The 23,228-nt window shown below is 38.8% G+C and overlaps 1 protein-coding gene across 4 annotated transcripts in view; it reads right to left on the bottom strand.

Moving 5' to 3' along the window:
- LOC139215133 (myocyte-specific enhancer factor 2D homolog) overlaps positions 1-6,020 on the bottom strand; it is a 28,724-nt gene extending 22,704 nt beyond the window's left edge. For all 4 annotated transcript variants that reach the window (XM_070845991.1, XM_070845993.1, XM_070845992.1 and 1 more), the window contains exon 1: positions 5,842-6,020. The gene's annotated coding sequence lies outside the window, so the exon portion shown is untranslated. The remainder of the gene's footprint in view (positions 1-5,841) is intronic.
- Positions 6,021-23,228: the final 17,208 nt, after the last annotated feature.

A 23,228-nucleotide genomic window follows, 5' to 3' on the forward strand; every position in this document is an offset into this window, starting at 1 on the left:
GGGATGACAATTAGATCACTTTTACACACAAGAACAATATGAAAACAATCTAAATCATGTAGGTATGACTACAAGGCAGGATAGGTGTGTCATTAGTCACTTGTATGTTATCAGAGGTAAATGAACGTCTATAAGGGATTTACATATCTTTGCAGGGCGTACCGTAGGTTGGCAAGCCCTCTTTGTGTTCAGGCTGAAACACTGTTTGATGTTCATTATATTGGCCACACAAGTTTCTTTACTGTGAAGGTCCAATATTCAGCTCAAATAATGAACAAATAATGAATAAAAAATCCTTGAGAAACCCGTCAGCTCTGCATAAGCTGCACATTTCAGACTGAAGACGTTGGTTTCTCTCTCAGTCATGTTACAGATAACCTCGACTACTGGGGTCAAATGATTGATTGTTTCCACAGTGATATTCCTGCATTTTTAATGCATCAGTGACAACATGGTTAAATTCTGAATCCAAATTAACAATGATAAATACAGCTGCACAGACTGTATCCTCCCTGAGATGAGAGCTTTAAATAAGTTTACAACAGTGAGTTAAGTTTACAGTAGGGCTGCAAAGTTAATCTCATGATAATAAACACAACTCAAGCTTCAACGATTAATTAAACTCAGTCAGGTGTGGTGCTGATGCTTTGCATTTAGTGTAGCCACTCTGGTGCATTAAATCAAGCGCTCCCTGGAGCTGAACAGAATAGCTGATTAATTGCCAATTAATCACTCGATCAATATTAAATCAATTAGCAATTGTTTTGATATTTGATTTATCATTTCAGTCATATTTCATCGAGAATCATATTGTCAGATTGATGATGAAAATAACTGTTAGTTGCTGCCCCGTTCACATAGAAACTGTCCATTGTTTTCACTCCACATTACAGGTGAATGAAGCTTCCATTTTTCTGTGGGGATAAATCTGTTTGATTTCATGCTTGACATTATTGTTATCAATTTGTCTGTGTTTAATATCTTTAATCACTGGAGAGGAAGATGAACTGGTTTGGTGGGGCAACCACACCTCGAGACGTGAAAATGAGACGGTGACTGCAAATAGATCCCAAAGGTCAGTTTTGCCGGTCTCACTGCTGCAGTTAAAACTGACAACGAAACACGTGAATAATGCAGACCAAAGAGTAACAAAGGTCAACATAGTTTTACCACTATCCCACATTTTCAACATCTTCAATTCCCAAACAATTTTAGGGTCAATGTACATTTTCTAAGCACATTACCTACCCAAAAGCCCATTCTACTTTATACACATGGGCTCAGCCCTGTGGCAATTGTGTGAGGTTTTCCCTCTAGCCTTGACCCTCCATGTCCATGCTTTCCTGTGGGACTGTTGTTAGGCCAGATGGAAAAAATGAAAACGCCAGTGGAGTGCACATGGGGCCTCCACAAGCCACATTTCAACACTTAAGAGAGTGTCCAGCTTGAAAATTAATCAGAGTATGTAATAAAAATCCAGCATATTAGGCTCAGCTCTAAAAATCTGTCATTTATCAGTGCCATGCTTTGCATCAACGGTGGCATATGCAACTACAGCATACTGCATCAACCATTTATACACTTTAGCAATCCATTTGGACTTTTCTGCCTGCTTGTTTTCACTACAACTGCACTGATTTGTTATGCCGGATCAGTATCGGCACTGATACTGACCTTATTAAGCAGATCGGGTGTCAGCAGTCCCTGGCCTCGTGTTACCTCACATAACAACGATGCCAATGACTATCGTTGCTGCAGCATTACTGGTTATTGTGACAATAAGGGCTGCAACTAGAGTTGGAACGATTGGTCGATTAATCCACTGCCAGAACGCAACAGTGAAGGATCATGTATGGTGTGGATTGTGCAGTGCCTATGCTAGACATCATCATTGATCATTCATTAGCTGTAACTGTAAGGCACCAATTAAAGTTTAAACCAGTGGGCTTTATTAGCAGGAAAGTTACCAAAGCATCAAAATAATACAATATGTCTAACTTTTTAGACAGTTCGCAAAAATAAAAACACTTGCACAACATTAGGAATGATATATATTAGATATATACACAGTATATCCTGTGTATGTTTTAGTGTGTGTGTGCCTCTCTAAACAATTACCACAACAAGACATGTAGAAATATCCCACTGTTGGAGGGAAAAATGATGAAAAACTATCTTCCCTGCTAACTCCACTATCTTTGCCATCGTCAAGCTACAATATTATCTTTGATTAGCCATGAATTGACCAGAATGAGGCTACACTGCAAGGCTTCTGTCTAGCATCCCTCTCCCTGACTGCCCTCTGCATGGCTGCCCCCTCATTACTGTAATTGACACGTTCATCCCTCCTCTTCCCCCTTAAGGCGCTGATGGCTCAATTAGGAGCTGGCCGGAGGACTGATTGGACGCAGAGATAATGAGGTCGCCGCTTGGCTAAAACTGAGCCCTGCGTCCAGCCAAACCAAGCTCGCTCTGTGACATACGGGAAGCCAAAGAAGCAGAAAAGACGGTATAGAAGTCGATCTTAAGACACACTGGAAAACACAAGACAGTAGTGCATAATGGAGGAAAACGAATGACTTTTGGCTGGACCAGGTTTGCCTCATTATCTTAAGAGGGCGGGCATTTGGTCACTCTGGTGAAAAGTAAGCCACGCACATGTTATTCGAATCATCCAAGTGATGGTTATGCAACCCTTGAATATTCTTCTGATGAAGGAGAGCGCAATCAAGCTCAGGGTAGGCATCTGTCTGTTTTGGAGTAGTGTAATTAGTGGCTGTGACCTTTAGCGGATTATGCACTAGCCAATGAAATGAGCCAAAGCCCTGAGATAAATGGTCGGAGCCTCAAACATGACTTGAAGGGGGGGGGTTTGCCCATCCACAGCTCTCAGACAGGGGGTTTAGGACGGCCTTAATAGCTCAATTTCCACTCCCCAAAGATGGACAGAGTTGATTTGCACTTGTGTAATCTTGTGACTCTGCATCAATCTTAAACCTGACAATAACGAGGAACATGGAGTGACGAAAGAATAGCATATTTATATCGTCAACAAGCATTACACGTTATTAGAGCTGTAGCTAACTGCGGCTTTCGTTATCGGTTTATACGCTAAATATTTTCTTGAGCGTTTTGTCTTTGAAGAAAATAGTGAAAAATGTTCATTATAGTTGCCAAAAATCAAAGCTGGCAGCTTAAAATTCCATCAGTCCCATATACATGTTCTGTTTACTCTCACAAATGTCTAAAAATAAAAGCAGCAAATATTCACATTTCAGTAGCAGAAATCAGAGCATGTCTGTGATTTTGGCTTGACATTACATAAATAGTTTGATTTAATTTCCGTCAATCAGCTAATTGATCACCTGAATATTCAATTAAGCTCTTGGCGCAGTAAAGCTTTAAATAAAGCTGACACTTTTCACAGAACATCATACTGATCAACCGTTCCTTTTTTTTTTTTTAAACTATAGTCATTTCTGTATGTTGGAGTTGAATAATAGGTCTCTACTTGATAATAAGCTTCTGTGACCACCAAAGAATGTACAAAAGTAGAAAGTGACTGCTATCAAAAAAACATTACCTCAAAGAATAACCCACCCAAATCGCACAATGTTAATAATATCTCATTCACATGTCATTTAACCCTTTTGCATTTCAATTATTTTCCCCTCGTGTTGCTTTAATATTACCATTAACAAACAAGTCAATCGTAACCCCTTCAAAAGGTCATGTGCCTCTTCTGCGAAACAAAAATCAAAAGGAGACATAAAGGAAACACATCTTATCAACCTAGTAAATCCGATCAAGACGTTATGCATTATTTTATTGCAATACCATCACTGAGTATCGTTGAAATCACTGAGCACTGAGCCGTGTTCTTAACATGTTTGGATGGAAAATTTTAGCGATTATCATCGTGTTTCATAAGAGGGCATTTCAGGGGAACTCCATTTACAACTTAACTGGCTTAACAAAAAAAACTTTCTAGACATCCCTGATATATTTCAACCAACACAGATGGTTGAAACTTGGAATAAAAGATGCTCACACTGCATTTACTGTATACCACACACACATATATATATATATATATATATGAATGTATTTATATATGCACATATTGAATGTCATATACTGACATACTGAGTGTACCCTTCTGTTTACTTCTATTCCTACTGTCTATTTCAATCATTTTAAAATCCCATCCATATTGTTTTAAATACAATATGTGTATTGCTACAACATACAACTGTGCTAAATCAACAATTATATCTTGTTAGGCTTTATTGGACCTGAGACACAACAGTTCAAATTCCCACACCCCATATGATGCTAACAACTCAAGACTTGAATGCTGTCTTAAGGAATTGTTGCTGTGGACTCAGAGAAACCCTCGGTTGGTTTAATTCTGTTCATCTTGGCAACCACTCCCAGCTTCGTCAGCTCAAAGTCCTACCCATAGGAACTGCAAGTTTCAACAACACTGTTATCATAAGCATTTTAATAAAATACTTCTGTTGATGATAGCAAGGTTTTTGGGCAGCCAATATGTTGATCCTGCTGTGAGGCAGGTAGGAAAAAAAAAAGGATTTAGGAATCCGTGCAATCCAAACAATAAGATGAAATTTTGGGACATGAAGAACTTAGCTTTGACTTCTAAGAATAAGGACTAAAATCCAAAACACATATTGCACACATTACAATAAACATGCTGGTGAAAATGTGCCATCCATGCTCTGCATAGACGAGGCTGTGCTACATACATATGTTGATATGAATCCATCTGCAGGGAAGACACACACAGTGGTGTATCACCCTGTCAAACTGGCCTACTTCTGGTCCAACAGCTTTGGTATTCACCCTGGGATGGCTCACAAAATCATGGCGGCTGGTTTCCAGTGCACTGAATGCATACACCACCATGCTAAACCATAAGCACTGCCCTAATTTGACTCAAGTCTCACTGGGTTGCTTTTAAGGTATATTTTAAAGTTAGATTCCTTAGAGTAAACAAGGCCTTGCAAATGCCCTTTTTTTCCCCCCTGTCAGCGACATCCCTGCTGGGCATCTGGCATGCGCATTATTATTAATATTTGTGTCTCCTGAAACACCAAAATCTCATCAAGTCCACACACACACACACAAGCTTAAGCCAGTGCAGGAAAATATTATCATTTTTCCTGAGGCTCTTGTTAGAGCTGGAAAAAAATGCAGCTGGGTGAACAGCTTTGAACAATAGGGCTCTTATATGTGTCTGTTTTCTCCTTAATGCCATTAAACTACTGATCTGGTGTTAAATCTGGTATGTGGAGTCTAGATGATGTTAAAATGGCATCTTTCATTAGACAAAGTGGGAGCAGGACTCATAGCTGTCTCCTACAAACATTATGACAGATGGGGTCTGGAGACTGAGTAGGCCCGCTGACGGCAGACAGGTACCCTACTGGGTCTGCTTTGACAGGTCGGGAGCCAACACTGCTGTTAAAATCGAAAGTCCCCATTTCACCAAACTACACACCCTCCTGTAAGACACCATAACCGGGGTTGATTTACAGAGCCGCTCCAAACAGGCCATTTCACAATTTTCAAGTTACGAGTCGACCGACAGCCATTACCTTCCTTACACTCTCCATATAACTCGGCTGTGCGAACACACACGCACTACTTTCAACCACATCACGGACATTTTGTATTCAAATTAATGCCGTTCTTGAGTGTAATATAACTAAATCGGGAAGGTGCTATTTGTTACTTTGATATATTTAAATAATAAAGCAAGCAGGTCTGCTTCTGTGCGAGGAAAAAAGACGCAGGAAGGAAATGTATCACTCCACTTACCCTGAAATATTGCTGATAAAAACCGAAAATACGCCCGTCGACACCCGCTCCAGAGGTGACCCGTCTTAATTAAGTAGCATTAATTAATTACGCTGAAGCGACGTCTCTATTTACACGAATCCGCGGCATTTTATTCCATTTAATGTTGAAGTAACTATACTGTCCACCCAGGCGATACAGTGAACCCAGTGTACGATCGACGTCATTGACATTAGCCCGTGATTGACGCGCCGACTGTCCAATACGAAGCTGACGTGCGAGCCTCTTGTCCAATCAGAGAGCAGTGTCACCGAAGTGGGCTGTTCCGCGAGAGAGGACATGACGGAGGTGACGGCCATGTTCTGCACTAGTGTTTGTATCCCTCCGCCTCAGTATTTACCTTTTGCATGATTTTGCATGTGGGGAAAATGTCACTGTAGCCCCACTGTGCCCTGCCTGTTTTCCATACGAGAGCCCGCTAGGCCGTTTGTTTTTTCACGTCGGTAATCACCACAGCCCTGTACGCGGCGAATAACCGACCGTCTAAGCCTGTTAGGGCTGTCAAAAGACAGAAATGTTGAGTGTTGAGCGACACTAAGCCTCTTTTATTATGCCATCGGGCGTTATTGTGTCATGGCATACCGCACAGATTGCAGAGATGTCCACAGATTTTTGTCATCTATGAAAATGTGCACATGTGGATCAAGTGTGGGGAGACGTGAATAGTTAAATCAGCTACGAGAGGTCTAAAGTATGGGTAAAATAATAATGATACAGTGCAACACTCATTATGCAATCACATGTACATAATACCCTTTTATTATGTGTAAGTCTACTCTGACTGTAGAAAGGCTTCCTACATAAAACCACTTGTATGTCGACTAATTCATAATCTATGACACTGCTGGATTAACACACTAGAGTGCCCTGGGGCAAACTGACCTGTAGGTCCCTCCCCATCACTAATCCCCTCCATAATCCTCCTCCCAAGTTAGTTGTCCATATTTTTATTGAACACAAATGTGTTTGGAATATGCACCATGTAAGTATAATATCAACCGATATATTAAAGTTATGCAAACGCTATTCTGACACAGGGCTTCAACAATACAGGGCTTCAAGGTCACACGATTTCAGCCATAGCTCCCCTACTAGTTCAGGCTAAATTTATGCTAAACTGTATATTGTGTTGGCAGTGCATATTCCCAAACCAAATTTGAATTTCAGTTAGACTACCACAAAGTAATTGCCAAACCATGGCGTTCAGGGGGTCCCATGGCAGCTTTAGCCTACTGTCTGTACCGCAACCATAGACATAGTAGTCTGTGAGGTTAACAATCTCACATGTAAAACACAAATCATTTGCTGTCCAGTTCTTGCCTGTGTATATATGTTATATGTAACCTACAGTTTTAAGTTTGCTAATATATGTTTGCCGGTATTTAAATCCTCATGTAAATATGTGCACTGCATTATGAGTAAATATAGAACAAGAGCCAAATGTCTTGAATGAATCAGCATAATTGGCCAATAAAATACATTGTGATTTTTTAGGCGCATGGTTTTTTTGGATTTTATTAATTAATTCATGACTATATACATGTGAGAAAGCTGCATTTCTACACGTGTTGTTATGATCATAACAAACAGGCAGTTTGTGACACAATACTGAAAAATTGTCTGTGTTGTCCTTGTCAGCCAGAGAACATCTTATTATCAAGCCCAATTTTATGCAAATAGCTTCTGCAGGCAGTGAGAAACTGCAGCTTGTTAGCTTGCTGGCAGCAGAATCTATCGCATTCTTTTCTATTAGAAATACTGACAGGCACTTTGAAGGAGTTTTTTACAGTCTGGCATGACTGGCGAAGAGAAACCTCGTAGTACTGTACTTGTCAAGTTATCACTGTTGTCTACCTGGGCTTTTTTTTTTAAATGTCAAATAGGTTTACTGCATTTGAAGGCGATGACACATTGTGATGTATTTACTCAGAGACTTCATAAAGGAACAGAGATGTTAGCGGCATGAGAACAGGTAGTATTATTCCACAACAGGAGTACTAGTTGGTTTCGGGGTCTCTGGGTGTGTAATGAAGCTGTTTCTGCTTCCTGCACGGTGTGTAGCTCCTACAATGTTAAAAGTATTTCCTCAATCGGAGACTTGAAGGTGAAAAAGTACCTGAACAATACACAGAGGGTAGGTAAGGTCAATAGGAGCCCATTTGCCCATTAGTTTCTCCTGTAACTGGGATCACATTGATGTGCACTCGCTCTTCAGGGAGTTAAAAAAAAAACGCTTTTTGAAAGCGTTGCTTTTCTAGTAACGTGCCGCCCGCATTATTCCTCTTTCCTCTGGGTTTCCAAGCAGAGCTGTGCCCTAGTTTAAAAACAAATGCTGTATCAGACCCAGTGCTGCGAACTACTGGGAGTAAAGAGGCTGACAGAGATAAAACACATGACATCTTGGAAAAATGCCTTATGAGGGACATCTTGGATTAGAAACACAACATCAAAGGCTTGTTTTTTTTGGATTCAAACCCACAAGCTACAAATAGGCATGAAGATGAGTCATAGACAGATCCCACAACACCTAGCTCAGGCATGGACATCACTATTGACCAGGGGAACAGTGTAGTAGAATAGTCAAACAGCAGACGATAAGAAGAACCAGGTCTGCTCTTGTAGATGGAAGAAAGTAACCACGTTAAAGGGACCAAAATGCCCCCAAGAAAAGCAGTTACGGATGTCAAGGATCCTGTGATGATCTGGGAGTTTTGAGAGGTTCGCAGAAGTCATTTGAATGAAGTCCAGCGGTAAGTATAAACTCAAAGTCTGTAGCATAATAGTGTCCAGAGGCAGACATAAGAAATGAAACGCAGGATGCAGAGGGCAGAGAGATCAGGCAGCAAAGGAAGGAAAAGTTCAGCGGAAGAAACTCAAGAAAGAATTGGCCTCAGGCTCCTCAAAAGAACAGAGTGGGCATCTGTTAAATGTTGTACACCAGCTGAGGAAAGGTTTACAATTATACTGCTTGAACTCTTCAGCGTGGTGGCTGTACATCAGTTGTTAGAGCAGGTTAATAGCAAGGTTGGTGGTTTGATCCATGAGTCCCTTCTGTTGGACTGTCCTTGAGCTAGACACTGAATCCCACACTGTAACCAATAAACCATGGGTGTGCATTGGATGAAAATGCCCACCAAACTGCAGAAATTGTAACTGCGAGCAGTGAAACTTTGCAATCCTGAATGGATAGGATACTTTCAGCTGTGAAACAGATGAGGTAGCTCAAACATACAACAAAGAATGACTTTAGAAAAAAAAATCACTTAAATGTTCAAAACTATCACAATAAAAGATGTGAAAGAGCAGAGAGTCTACACAATAAAATATGAGGACAAGACTTTGTTCAAGGAGGCTGAATCACACACACAGCTATAAAATGTCAAGGATGACTCAATAAATAAAAAAGTCCAAGACTTATTGTCATTGTGGTCCTGACTCTTTACTCTCTTTTACAACAAAAAGAGTAAACTGTAGACAGATGACTGAAACACATCTCAAAGAGATACTGATAAGAGATGTGCTACCCGGGTGAAACAGTTGTAAAGGTTGGTAATACTGTTCATAATTTCACTTCACAGGCCCTTATATACTGTATGTATGTGCAGCAGCCTACTGGGCATGTACAGAGAACCACAACCACAAATAACGGCCTTAAAATCACATTGAAGTTGAAATAAGCACATCTATCACACACTCTCAGATAATATTTAACCATGTAAAATTTACAAAAGTAGTCAGAGGACTTTCAGTAAATACAAATAATCTCATCCTCAAACTTAACATTTAATTTTATATTTATACTAATAATATAGGATATACTAACATTTTTAGTTAATCCAGCAAATTAACCCTTATGAATTATGATAACCTCAGTCAGGATTTTTTAATTCATCTTTAGGCATGAAAAACAAGGTTTGAACTTTAGTTTTTTTCAACCCGTATTTCATAAAGATATATTTACATGTCCAGTAGTTGAAATATAGCTAGTGATGCATGATGTACCAGTGGACATGTGATTAATCATAATTTCCTCCCAATATAAAATCAATACTTGGAAAATTTAGCAATTGCATGACTCCTTGGGTGGTACTTGATGTCGCCATATTTTTCTTACCTGCAAGGGTTTCTTTTTATAGAAGGTTTGAACAGAAAAAAAATTAGCAACTTGGTGTTTCTGGCTGTCTGTCGACCTTCTTGGCTTCACTGGGTAGCAGCACATGAGATGATGCAATAGCTGTACACTGTAGTGACCTCTATGCATGAAAGGGTTAAACATCTGACTAATCAAGGCTCTCCACATCATTCAAACAAATATAATACAAGTTTTCCACATAACTAAAGACCGATATGCAGACTGTCTTGTTTTGTTAAAATTAACTGGTATATTTTCAACATAAGGAATTTCTTACCATAAACTCTGTTCTTGGTCTGCATCAGATCAGGTTTAGGCCTTTGCCACAGCGCTGATCCTGCCATCACTTTGGTTGTGAATGACATTATTAATGGCTTTGATGAGTAAAAAAACATTGTGCTGCCACCATTGTGGACAGAATGTGGCATTGATGATAATTTCTTGCATTTTTTAAGTAATGCTGGTTTAGTTCAAGTGTATATGCATGAGTTTTTTATTGATAACTAAAGATGTTCCACAAAGCACACTTCTGAGTCCAGTTCTTTTTACAATTTATGCAAATAATATTTTTTCAGCTATGACTACATTTATATGCAGATGATACAATACTGTGAGGAACCTGTTGTTCTCCAGGCTGCATAAACTTGTACTGAATGCACATAAAACCAAGTTTATGTTATTTTCCAGACCTAAAGGTAACGGTGAGAAGCCATTAATGAGAGATTTACAAAATATTAATATCTTGGTATTTGAATAGATGATTCACATTCAAATTTCATATAGATAACATATAACATATAGTCAACAAATTATGATGATTTTTGTACAGAAATCATCAAATTGTTTTTAAAGGCATGCCTCTGTCTCTACTCTTAACCGTAACATTTAAACACTATTAGGTTTAGTACCAGTGATGTTTATAGCACACACCATTGCGTCTTGAATGAAAAAGTTGGGTGGTCTTCTCTGTCTGAGAGATGTGATAAACACATGGATTTAATTATCTTCAAGGCCCTTATTGGAAAACTGCCATCTTACATCATATCTATGCGGTTGGAGCTTAGAGACTTGATACTTGAAGTTGAAGAAATTATACTTTAGTAACCCTTGGTCAATTTCAGTCTGTGATCACTAACTAAATTTCTGTTTGCACTTGTTTTACTTGATTTAGTTTTTTTAAAATATATTTTACCAATTTTATTTATATACTTGTTTTGATAGCTTTCTTTTATCTTGTACATTTATCTTGTATAGTATTTTTATCTTTTTACACATTTTTTTTGTAAATGAGGGCCACCCCTAAATGATTTGTCTCGAGTTTAAATAAAGAAAATAATAAGAAACAATAATGATAATAACAATAATCCTGCTCACTGATTCCAAACAGTCTAATTCAACCAGAGATATTAAAGAGAGAGGACAAATTTAAATTGTCTCACAGTGTATATTTATATTGTCATATAACCCAACCTTATGTTAAATCTCTTGTTACAATACTCAGAGGCTGGCATTATGCAATCACTATACATGATTAAACTCAGTCATCAAGTCATCCTGTTTACATGTGCAACATGAACAAAGGGCAACACAACAAACCTGAGGGTTCATCATATCCCATCTGCATGCCTGGAAACGTGCTTTACAGTCACCGTGGTAATGACAAAAACAAGCCAAAGTGCTCTCCATACAGGTCTACCCCACTCTGCTGCCCACACACACTCCACGCTGCCTCCCACATGCACTCCACTCTGCCATCATGTTCCTCTTTTATGATCTCATTTTATTGTGGAGAGTAGAGCTACTCGTCACTCTTATTTCTCATGAGGGTGTTTTCTGGCACTGATTTGATTTCTGTAAAGATCAATAGGTTAATCTTCAATCAGCATCATGCCAAAATAAAATATATCTACAATTTATATCTAATAAAATAACATGCCAACTTGTGACAATTTATTTCATGCATACAGAAAATGTTTAAATTAATGATATGTTAAGCATGAAAGTTCTTGTGATACAAGCACAGACACAATTAAGCACCAAAATTCTAAATGTCTTTAAGACATATTTTTGCTAATAATTTAACTTATTTTTAAATAGTTGTAACCAGTGCACTTTTTGTTTGTACTGACATCTATTTGTTTCTTTTTGAGTCAAAAAAAGGCGATTTACTGGTTGACTGATTGACCTTGAAATGTTTGACAGGAACATCACTAACTATCTTTTTTCTGGGCTTAAATCAGCTATTGAACATACATGTGAACAAATCAATGCCGGTCACGACTGAGCAAACACTAGCCACTGGTGTAGACTGAGTGATATGGTTGAAAGCTCTGGAAAAAGCTCATGGTAGTTTTGTCAAATTCGAATCTCTACTTAGATGGACTGTGTCTCAATCAATATATTTGGGACAAAACCATATTTTAGCCAGCTAGGGGTGGCAATTTTGCTCTCTATCACTTGTACAGACAAGTCACAGTCGCCAGAGGACAAATCCTCCCGGGTTTGGTGGACATTTGTGATTTCCCTTTTGGATGGATTACCAAAAAATTTTGAGACATACACTTTCTCTTCCATAAAGCGTCATCATCAGGACAAAATCTTAATTTGCCCAAAACTTTGGCTTATACCTTTAAAACTAATATTTCCATGAGCCTCAGTTGCACTCTGCAAATTTTTGCAAGCTAACACACTAAACTACGAGGTTGAATATACCTGCTAAACAACAGTATGTTAACGCTGTAACTGTGAGCATTATAAACATGCTGACATTAGCATTTAGCTCAAACAAGTGCTGTGCTTAAGAGAAGCCTTGCAGAGCTGCTAGCATGACTGATTCTTGTTCCAGCATGCATTTGTTGTGATTATTTACATTTACATTATTTATTTAACCTTACTAAGGTCAGCGTAATGAAATACCATATACATTGTAACCATTAATTGTTACCTAAAGAAATTGGTTTGGGAAATAATGAAAAGTAATCTGGCCAAAGCCATCTCTGACATCAAGTAACATAAGCATCACGATCAAAGCCAAGAAACCAGTTTTACATGAAAACGTTCCCAGAGAGGCAGGCAGCTCGACACAATGCAACACACATTTTAAATTTCCTTTCTCTCCCTACGTGGCATTTTCCTTTTCTGGATCGTTGCCTGGTCTCCTGTGTGAGCAATGAGGCCCAACAAATGACACTATTCTGTAACTCCCTCGGTATGCCTTCATCCCATTACTGCAGGGAATTTGTGTTTTCCATTAATGTATTTTCACTGATAAATGTACCCATGATAGTGCAGACCTACAAAGAGAGAAATCTCATAATTCAGTTGCAAGTGAATTCACAGATAAAGCAGCCGTGTTTGGCTCAGTCCACTGAAGAATCTCTGAATATGAGCCAAAAATAAATACCAACAAGACAGCCAGAAATTAAATCATTCTATCCCTTTCCTGTAATGCTTCATAAAACTGACACAAGGACACATTTTGAGGCCACTTTTACACCTTGATGTTATGTCACATGCTTCTAAAAGGTTAAAAATCATAATATACATTTATACCATTGACTCTTCTAGGTGACATGTTGCCATATTGTATCATTTTAGCAGCCTGTCTGTACCAAAACATATGTTTGATAAATAATGTTTAACTGGTTTGCCCCTGCTACTGTCGCCAGACCTCATACTTCTTTATCAAAAACACAGTTTTATGCATAAGAACATTAGTTTGGGGAAAATAACTGATAAAGTTTGTACATACTCTATATCGCTCTTTTAATAAGATGTATATGTAATCAATATCAAAGATACTTTGAGGTATGTGCAACATCTGATTGAAGAGCCTTGTTTCTCTTCTCATTTGCAACAACCTCTACAAACCCGTTACAAACCAAACGGTATGGCAGAAGAAATTGTAGGACTGAAACGACAAGATGAAATTGGTGATTAGTCCCAAGAGCCACTGCAAAAGCTTCAAGAGTCCTCTGTAAATGTGTGAAGTGCTGCCAGAAGAAGAGTCTACTTAAGTAGTAATTTGTAAAAGACTGCATTGCAAAATCAAAATCAATACGGGACTAAAACTAGAGACAAAAATGGCTGTCTGTTTCATGTTTAAGAAAAAAGAATTGATGAGGACAGTTTTACAGTTAAAGACCTGACGATAAATCCTTGTTATCACATGCTCAGTGTTTCCTGTTTACATCAAGATCAAGAACTAGTTACTAGGCCTGTGTTACATACACATACACTGACAGAGTTGTTGACTTATTAGTAAATTATACCACTTGATAATGTCAGATTCTCCATCCAGGGTTATTTAGCTACAACTAAGGACAAAGATGATCATGTCCTGGAAGAGTTTCAGGAAATTTACAGTATAATATGAACACAATATATAGATAATAACTGAACAATCAAATGACAAAATAAAATGTGAAAAATTCCTCCATATTCTCTCTAAATATGAGTGTTTTTATTTTACACCCACTGCATTTAAACACAGATGCAATGTTGTTCTGTTGGAAGCGAGCTGTAATTCTGATTACTGTCTGTAGGAAGCATTTGTTCCTGAGGTTCAAAAGCATCCTTTCATGAGTGCTGCCACACAGCTTGGTTTTGAATGCAGCAGACTGCTTGCATTTTATTTTCGGCAGTCATGGGCTACATCCATAAATTGGTGGTGACAGGTTTGCAGATGACAGGGACGCTAAAGAAAAGAGCTGATGTTCTGGTAGAAGGTGCTGTTCTTATTAGTAGTCACGACATCTGGAGGAGACACTGACGTTTCTCCAAATCCCCTCAGTTCAACACCACTTCCAGTATTTTTTTCTGATTTAGCTCCACATTGTATTCACTGATTTAAAGGGATAGTTCTGGTTATTTCTGGTTATTGTTGTATGAACTACTTACCCACAGTCAGTGCATTACCTACAGTGGATTGCGGTCACGATGCCTCCAGTTTGGACGAGCAGACAGGAGTCGTGGCACAGATGCTTGGCAATGTACTGCAATGGAAAAATGTATTTTAGCTACCTAAAAAAAGAGAATATTTTCAGTGCTGTCTGTTGCTGTCAGCAGCCCTTTCCGACTGAACTGAAGCCGTTCTCTCTTTGCATTTAATGACACTTAACATTTTTTGGCAAAAAGGAGTAAAACAGTAAAAGAAAACTAAATACTACAAAATCAAACATTTCTTTTGTTTCCAGGTGAGCAGATGAGATGAGAAAGATGAGAAATTCCTTCTCTTAATTTGAATCTTTACAGGAAGATTCACTATTCTACTTAAATGCTAATAAAATACAACATTGGCAATATAGCTCCTTAAATGTAATGTCACAGTTAAGCAGGATGTTCCTTTTTCTACCAGCTCAGTTTTTCAGTTCTGTTAGTAGTAGCAAAGCAGCATTTTGATAAGTCAAACCATATGCAGGTGATCCTGTCACTGGGACGTCTCCTCAGTCCTTGCGGGTGACAGTTCCCAGGGTGAGGCTTGCCATCTGGTGTCCTGTGTGCACGACTCTGTCTCTCCCACACACACTGACTACACCTTCAACTCTCCGGAAAACCTGACCTGTACGACAGGCAAAACAGAAAATCTTTCAATCAGCAGTCCTAGTAAAACTTCATTATTATCGACAGAGATATACAACTATATACCATGTTTTACTCCACTAAAGTTAGCATTAACATAAAGGTACAATACATAAGAACTGGCCTGATTTTTTGGATTAAAACATTCAAAGATTAAGAAATTAACTAAAAACATCAATAATAGTGTAGAAATAACATCAGTGACGTAATGTAAGAGATGTCTAGAGAGACGTGTTTATTGGAGGACGAGGAGGTGGGAGTAGAGGTGAAATGCTGCCCCCCTTTGTTTGGCGCAGGAGGCCAATTTTTACACAATGCTCCTTTAAAATGGCTGCATCGGTGTATTGTTTGCCCACCAATGGCTCTTTTATCTCTACAATTATTCAATAAAATGAATAAAAACAAAATAAGCTCACAAAAGTGTTAAGAAAGAAACCACCTATATGCATTACTGTTTCTACATTCACCGACTCAGATTTTGTCTGACTAAAAGTTACCTGTGAAAATACTACACAATTTTTCTTTTTTTTTTATGGTATATTTTACTCCCAATGAGTTCATGACTTACAAAATGAACTTCATTCTGTAGTGAAGAAGACTTGAAATTAGTGATTGAGGCTATAAACTAAAGTGAGAAGTAGAATCATCTTCTCAGACTTCTGTGCAATTGGCCAATTTTTTTTTGGAGCCAGTGGAGTCGCCCCCTGCTGGCCATGATCAAGAGTGCACTTTTGCACCACATCCACTTTTTTATACAGTTTATGGTTACAATACTAATAGTATAGTATTAGTATAAGTAAGGGATAATATACAGCAATAACATACAGAATCGTTTTGCAATGACTGGCACGCTGCACATTATCTGGCTTATTAAAGGGCTTCATATAAAAGAAAGCAATAATTTGACATAAAATGTTGATTTTAAAATGATTTTATTGATTAGAATTCATGTTACTGCTTCCACTGTCATAACTACATCCATAGCAATGGTCTGTTATATAGAAATAACAGACCGCAGAATACCGTACTCAAGCAATCAGAGTGTAATAAGTACTCATATTAACCCACCAAGAGATCCAGGAAGTTCAACAGTGGAAGAGTGGGAAATAAATGAACCAGCAGCTGCATCAAAGTAAGCCAACCAGCTGTTGAGCTGCAAAGGAGCCTGTTACAACCCCTTTGACCCAACATGTGAACCCAACAGTGTGTTCACAGAAAAACTACCCAGCACCTTCTTGAGTGTTGCTTAGCGTCCGTGCCTGCTCCTAGAAACTTGGGGGTGTGCTGACTGTACTACTACAACACACTAACCTGGTTAGTAGCTGACCTCATACAACCCTTCTTCAAATAATCCGAACTATCCCTTTAATTGTGCATTTATGTTGCTTCATGATGGTGAAAAATCTGTTTTAAATCCTCCTTCAGACCGCAGGGCTGCACTGTAATTCATCAATATATTAATCATCTGGGAAAAGGAGAAGTATTTGTGTTATTATTGGCGTTTGCTTTAAAGCAGCTGAAGCTTATTTAGGCTGACAGCACCCTCTCTGTCCAGCTGGGGCAGCAGATATTCAGGATACAACAGCCCACTGGTGGTGTGGATGTAATACTCTAAATATTCACATGATGGCAGCAGGAGACAGAGAAACGTGCATCCCGCTGTGATGGACAGCATCAGCATCTCGGTGATAAACCACGAGGCCAAATATCTCACTGGTGTGTGTATTTTACCAGTGTTCAGCCTGGAAAATCGTATTTAACCATCTGTTTTTATAAGCAGCTTACCTGCGGACACACCACACACTGTGGGAGAGGTTTAAACCCTTTGCCTGTTTGATCACAGCAGCTGATAAATAAGAAATTGTGCTGATGTGGAGCCCACAGCGGCCAGCAGACCAGATCACACTGTACACCCAGTGATTGTAGGTCCTCATTAATGTGCAACGATGCAAGATTGGTGCAGTTGCAGCCCAGATTTGTGCATCTCCAAGTCCCAGAGGACCTGCGCTTGATTTGAACCCTAAAACGAAAAAAAAAACAAAAACAAAAAAAACAGGGTGGATTTCTCATCTGAGATCGATGGTTTTTAATCTGCGATGCTTTGAAAATTATTTTGAAGAGACGCGTTTTCCTAAAACCTGCTGAGCTCCTGTTCGAGACATTTAAAAAAAAAATCATTTCAAAGGCTGAACTGCTCTAAATATTTTTGTACGTGTTTTTATATCATTAATTACTTATTTTATCATATCTTAGTTTATAAAATGACATGTGAGCTGCATCTCTCTGTGGTGGGACACGATTAACTGGCAATCAAAACAAGACTATAAAGCAAAAAGTAAATGAGCAATTCCTGTTTGAAGATGTGAACTATAATCGCCCATTTCTGCAAAAAAAAAAAAAAAAAAAAAAGAATAGTAGGAATGAAGCTGTCTTGACAGTGATGCATCTCATCTGATTAATTTTTGGCCTTTTTCTGTTGTAACTTCATGAATGTCTGAAGAGAAGAAATCAAAGCGATTTCAACTGAAATCCAAAAACATGGGCGGACAGTCTATTTGCATTATTTTAATTCAAAGAAGGAAAGAAAGAAAGACTTGAAAATGAGCAAGAGATTTTTTGTTTTGAACCGTTTTGAAGATTTAATGTTTATGGGTCGATCGTTGAAAATGCGGCATAAACCTCATTAGTTGGAAATAAAAAGAGGGCAGTGTGCTAGTTTATTTGCTGAATGGAATTTTTTTTTTTTTTTAAATCTAATCCTGAAATAAAACCACTTGGGCTCTGCTAAATAGCAGACACTTTGAGGTGTCTGTTAGTTATGAAACGTGTTTATCTTAGAACAACAAAGTTTTCGAGCACCACAGCAAATTCAAGTGTTTCTGTATTTATCTAAACTAGTCAGCAGCACCTGTTGGTCTCACAGTCCAGAATAAATACAGTAAAATGTCCTCTTGGCTTTTATTCTGCTCATTAAACCAGTCAGTCAAAAAAAAAAAAAGAAGCCTGTTGAATCTCTGATCGAAATCTCATTTCAGTCACTGTCTGTCTGCTCAACGTTAATATCGACATTCAAATTAGTCTCATTTTTGTTCACTTGCTGTTATAAAGTGAAACACTGACTGTTGCTTTTACAATTATGATGACAAAAAAAGAAAAAGAAAAAAAAAATCCCGGAGTGAATAAAAATGAGAAAGTACAAGCAGTGGAGATTTTAGTTAATATTGCATAGACATAATTAAAATGTTAACAGGCTTCATAGTAGCCATGGTTCTATAAAAAACACCAATTAACTAACTAACAAATGAAATAAATAAATAATCAAGAATCACTGACTTGTTTTATTTCTTTCTGTCTTTTTGGAGTTAATGATGAACTTACATTTTTCAATGTATAGCTTTTTTTCATAACCCAATATTAAAGTGCACATGGACCATGTCCTTTAAGATAACATGTCAAAAACGTGGGATCAATAACTCAGTCATGGTGCATAATGTAGACCTTTTTTAAACAAAAGACAGTTTTATTATTTAGAAATGTACATGAGAACATCTCATATTAACGTAACTCACATTTTAGCTGATCATAACAAAAAATTCCATCTATCTATCTATCTATCTATCTATCTATCTATCGTCTCTGTCTGTTCTACTTTCACTCTTTAACATCATGCACATTAGCCAACACGTCTTTTCAGTCCACTAAAACCTCTGAGCAACACTCACTTCCTAAAACACCACAAATGCCTGTAGTGGCCACATCAGTTTTCCAATTCTCTCAGTGTGTGTGTGAGCTTTCAAATCTTTAAAACACACTTCCAGACTTTAGTAAAAACCTTGTTATGCTCACAGATCAGGGAACTGTTTCATCTGTCATGTATTGGCACCGTTGATTGGCATTTGAGTGGAATTTTATTGAACTGTTTTATAAAGTTTGAGGTGCTATATGTGGACTCCCAGAAAACCAGCTGATTCGTGCATTCCTTTTTTTGTTTTTTTGGTAACATCCTTAAATGAACAATAAAAGTAAACAACAATATGCTGTGTATGACCTCGTGTGAGCAGTGACGAGAAGGAGGTGAGCATGTTCAATGTTAGTGAAGGCGTTTATATTGGTGGGACTGATCAGACAAAACGTCCACGAGCAAGAGCGTCAAATCTCCTTCTGCTTTCTCGTCAGGGTGCATGTGGACTAGAGGAAGACACAAGAGGGACGAAAGGCAAGGATGTAAAATGAGAAGTGAAAAGAGATCCTCTGGAGTCTGTAGATGTTTCAAGTTTATTTTTCTAGAAGCAGGAACAAACACTAGAATTTGAATTTTCACTTAAAAGCTTTCAAATATATAGATTAAAAACGTAGAGGTCTGCAACTTCAACCCTAAATCCCACTACAAGTTCTCACAACTTCTCCAGTTTCTCATCATCTGCTTTCACTTGACTGTTTATGTTAATTATCTCCAATATACTTGACATGAGGAGTCCTCTGACCCCAGAAAAAGAGGGAGAGCTCGCTGGTGGTCCTCCTCATAGACCACCAGTTGACTTCATGCAGTTCTCTGGGATCTTCACACCATCCACCAGTGAAGACTGTATATTCTTTATATTTAGCTGGGGTCAAAGGAACTATCACAAACTATTACTTTGCTTTTTGTTAAAGAAGTATTTCAATATGTAAATCTCTCATTTCTAAATATGGCTAGCAGCATTTCTGAAATAACTCTGCAGCATGCCTTCAATCTCATGAAGTGCCTCCTTTATTATAGGGGGTGCTTTATTATACACCACCACGCTCATTAGGCTCCTATTCAAATCAGAGGTTTCCCATTTGAATATTGGCGCGACGTGGGGGTGAAAGGGTGCCAGGTCCCTCCATGCACGGGCACAAACACACACACACACACACACACACACACACACACACACACACACACACACACACACACACACACACACACACACACTGAATCCCTGTAGTGGGACAAAAGTAGCACAACTCTCACCTATTTACAGTAAAAGCAGGTGAGTTTTCCTACATGCGCGCATTGACCGTGTGGACATGCCGCTGGTGAGCGTGCGTAAAAGCTGGTTTTGTCGCAACGTGCGCCGCCTCTGTGCTCAGTGAAGCCTGCATGGAGTCTGGGCTGGCAGCAGTAAAACAATGGAGGGATGGTGAGGGTGCTTTACTGCTGTCGGAGGGTCTGAGACAGACTGTGACCCACCAGCCAAAAGACTGTCTGCTTCTCACGGCCTGAGCAACGCGCTACAATAACTAACGGGACCTCAACCTGCTAGTTTCTCTAGTTTTAATGACTTTGAACGCACCAGATTCAGTGGAGGACGTGGTACTATTCCCAGAAACGGCGAGATAAATCAGGTTATGTTGTTACCAGCACAACAAAACTAGTTTTATTAACCAATATATTTCTAAATATGATAATGAAGTTAATAAAATATTTTCTTTATGTAGGTTGGCACACGCCAATTTACAGCCCCAATATTTAGTATTATCCAATGATAAATGTATAAAGTATCATTTACTTCAGTGCTGTGCTGAAGTACAACTTTGGCGTTTTCCTCTTGTACTTAACTTAAGTATTTCCACTGTTGGGCATATTTCTACTTCTCTGAGGACTGTGATGAAGATTTTGGTACAAAATATGATTATACAAATAATAATAATAATATTGATGTGATGTTATAGATCAAACTACTCTGCAATATAAAGCAGTTAACTAAAATGATCTCCACCTCAACCATCCATGATATCAGAAATAAGAGCCTACTCCAATAAGACAATCAAAGGGATCTTCTGTGCTTTTAATTAGGTTTTAAAAGTAGCTTATGACTTTTACATTGTGCTATTGCTTCTTTTACTAATAAGCCTCTAAATATTCTTTTCCACACTTGTAGTGGAAACAAACTCTTTAACCTCTACAGGCCCACTGCAGCTGTAGGCCTGAAGTCTATAAGTACCAGGATGGGCTACATTTTACACACATCTACTCCTCAGTGTAGTAATTCTGCTACAAACTCTGATATATTGCAGTTCTCTCGGTCTAAAGGGCACTTTAATTGTGCTACTTTGCACTTCTTGGCTGTATACTGTAGTCTGGCTTGTTTCTCTACACTGTGATATTTATGCTGCAGCGTTGAGGGATCCCTCCTGTTTAATCCAATGATAAAGCCCTCTGAGGTGATTTGGGTTACTGTATAAATAGGTAGCGAAATAACTTGACTTAGACAAATAAATTAAGTTAAGTTTGAAGGTGCTGCATCCTGGCGCAGGGCAGCATGGCCCAGACTGTGGCCTGTACTGTGGCCCTCAGTTGTTGTGAAGTAGCCATCAAAAACTGCCTCAGTGTTGACTTTTAAGGCTGTAAAGTGTCCTGAATTAAAAAGTGACCGGTTGGTTTTCGGACTATTTGAGCCCATCATCGTCTCCTGGCAACGAGGCGCGCGCAGGTGTCGGTGTGAGCGCGCCTCCGTGAGCTGGTCGGTGGAGGGTCTCTGAGCGTGTGTGTGTGTGTGTGTGGCTCCTCTCTCCGGGTTATCGAGCAGCTCCGCTTGTCCTTCATTTACCGAGAAAACCGGTCAAACATGACAGACGTGTGTTTTCATTTCCTCCTGATGTAGTTAACTTGTCTCAAAATGTTCTTAACAACACACCAAGACGGATCTTTGATGACTAAAGCCATAAAATGTGGGGAAGGAAGGAGTCTTTCACGAGTGGTTTGACTTTACCACTGATACACAACCCTCAATAGAATCTTATTAAGGGTTAATGGATCATTTACTGATTCCTGATCAGCTTTATGCGTTTAATAACGACAGATTTTGGGTTGCCAGGTTGTGAAAACTCCCTAATAATGTAACGGTGCTGCCATAAATGATGGTAATAAATGCATGTAAGTTGTCAATAAAGGGATTTTGACCCAGAACCTCTTTCAGTGGCAGGTGAGTTAAGTCATATGGCAAAATAAGTCTTTTGACCCATAATGTGTTCTTACAACTGATCCATAATGATTTATTAACCGTTAATAAAGCCACATGTCACAACTTATAAAACGTATCTTATTATGATTGCTATTATCTATTATTATAAAGTGGTACCCAAACGCACATGTGCTGTCTGAAGCTGGATCTGTATGTGTGTGTTTGCAGCGTGTGAGCAGAAGAGATGCAACTGTGTATGAAGGCATTTCCACACACTGATGCGGTCTAGACAGACCAACATGACTGAGTTAACTTTATTTAATGCAAATGACGAGCACGTCTAGGCTGCGCATGCAGACAGGCTGAGGCCTCATACAATAACGTTTGAGAGGATTCGTCTTTCATTGATTCAAAAGATTTCTGGTGTGATTATCATGATAATTAGCCAAGCCGGAGCGCCTCTCCAGTCTGTCTCTACAAGTTTTCAGCTGCAGAAACCAACATCTTTGAGACATGTCAATTCTGGGTGAGAGGCCAAATACAAAGACGTGACTTTTCACATTTAACCATCTGAAAATTAGAGCGCGTTTTCTCCTGTAATGAAGTCTGCAGCACAGTCCTGCATAAATGCACGTGTTGGCCTGATGCTGCAGAAAGTATAGGCTTGAATATCCAGTGGAAACAGCCCAAAGTGGACGGTGATGTGA

This window comes from Pempheris klunzingeri, chromosome 16 (assembly GCF_042242105.1).
Source record: "Pempheris klunzingeri isolate RE-2024b chromosome 16, fPemKlu1.hap1, whole genome shotgun sequence".
NCBI classification, from domain to species: Eukaryota; Metazoa; Chordata; class Actinopteri; order Acropomatiformes; family Pempheridae; genus Pempheris; species Pempheris klunzingeri.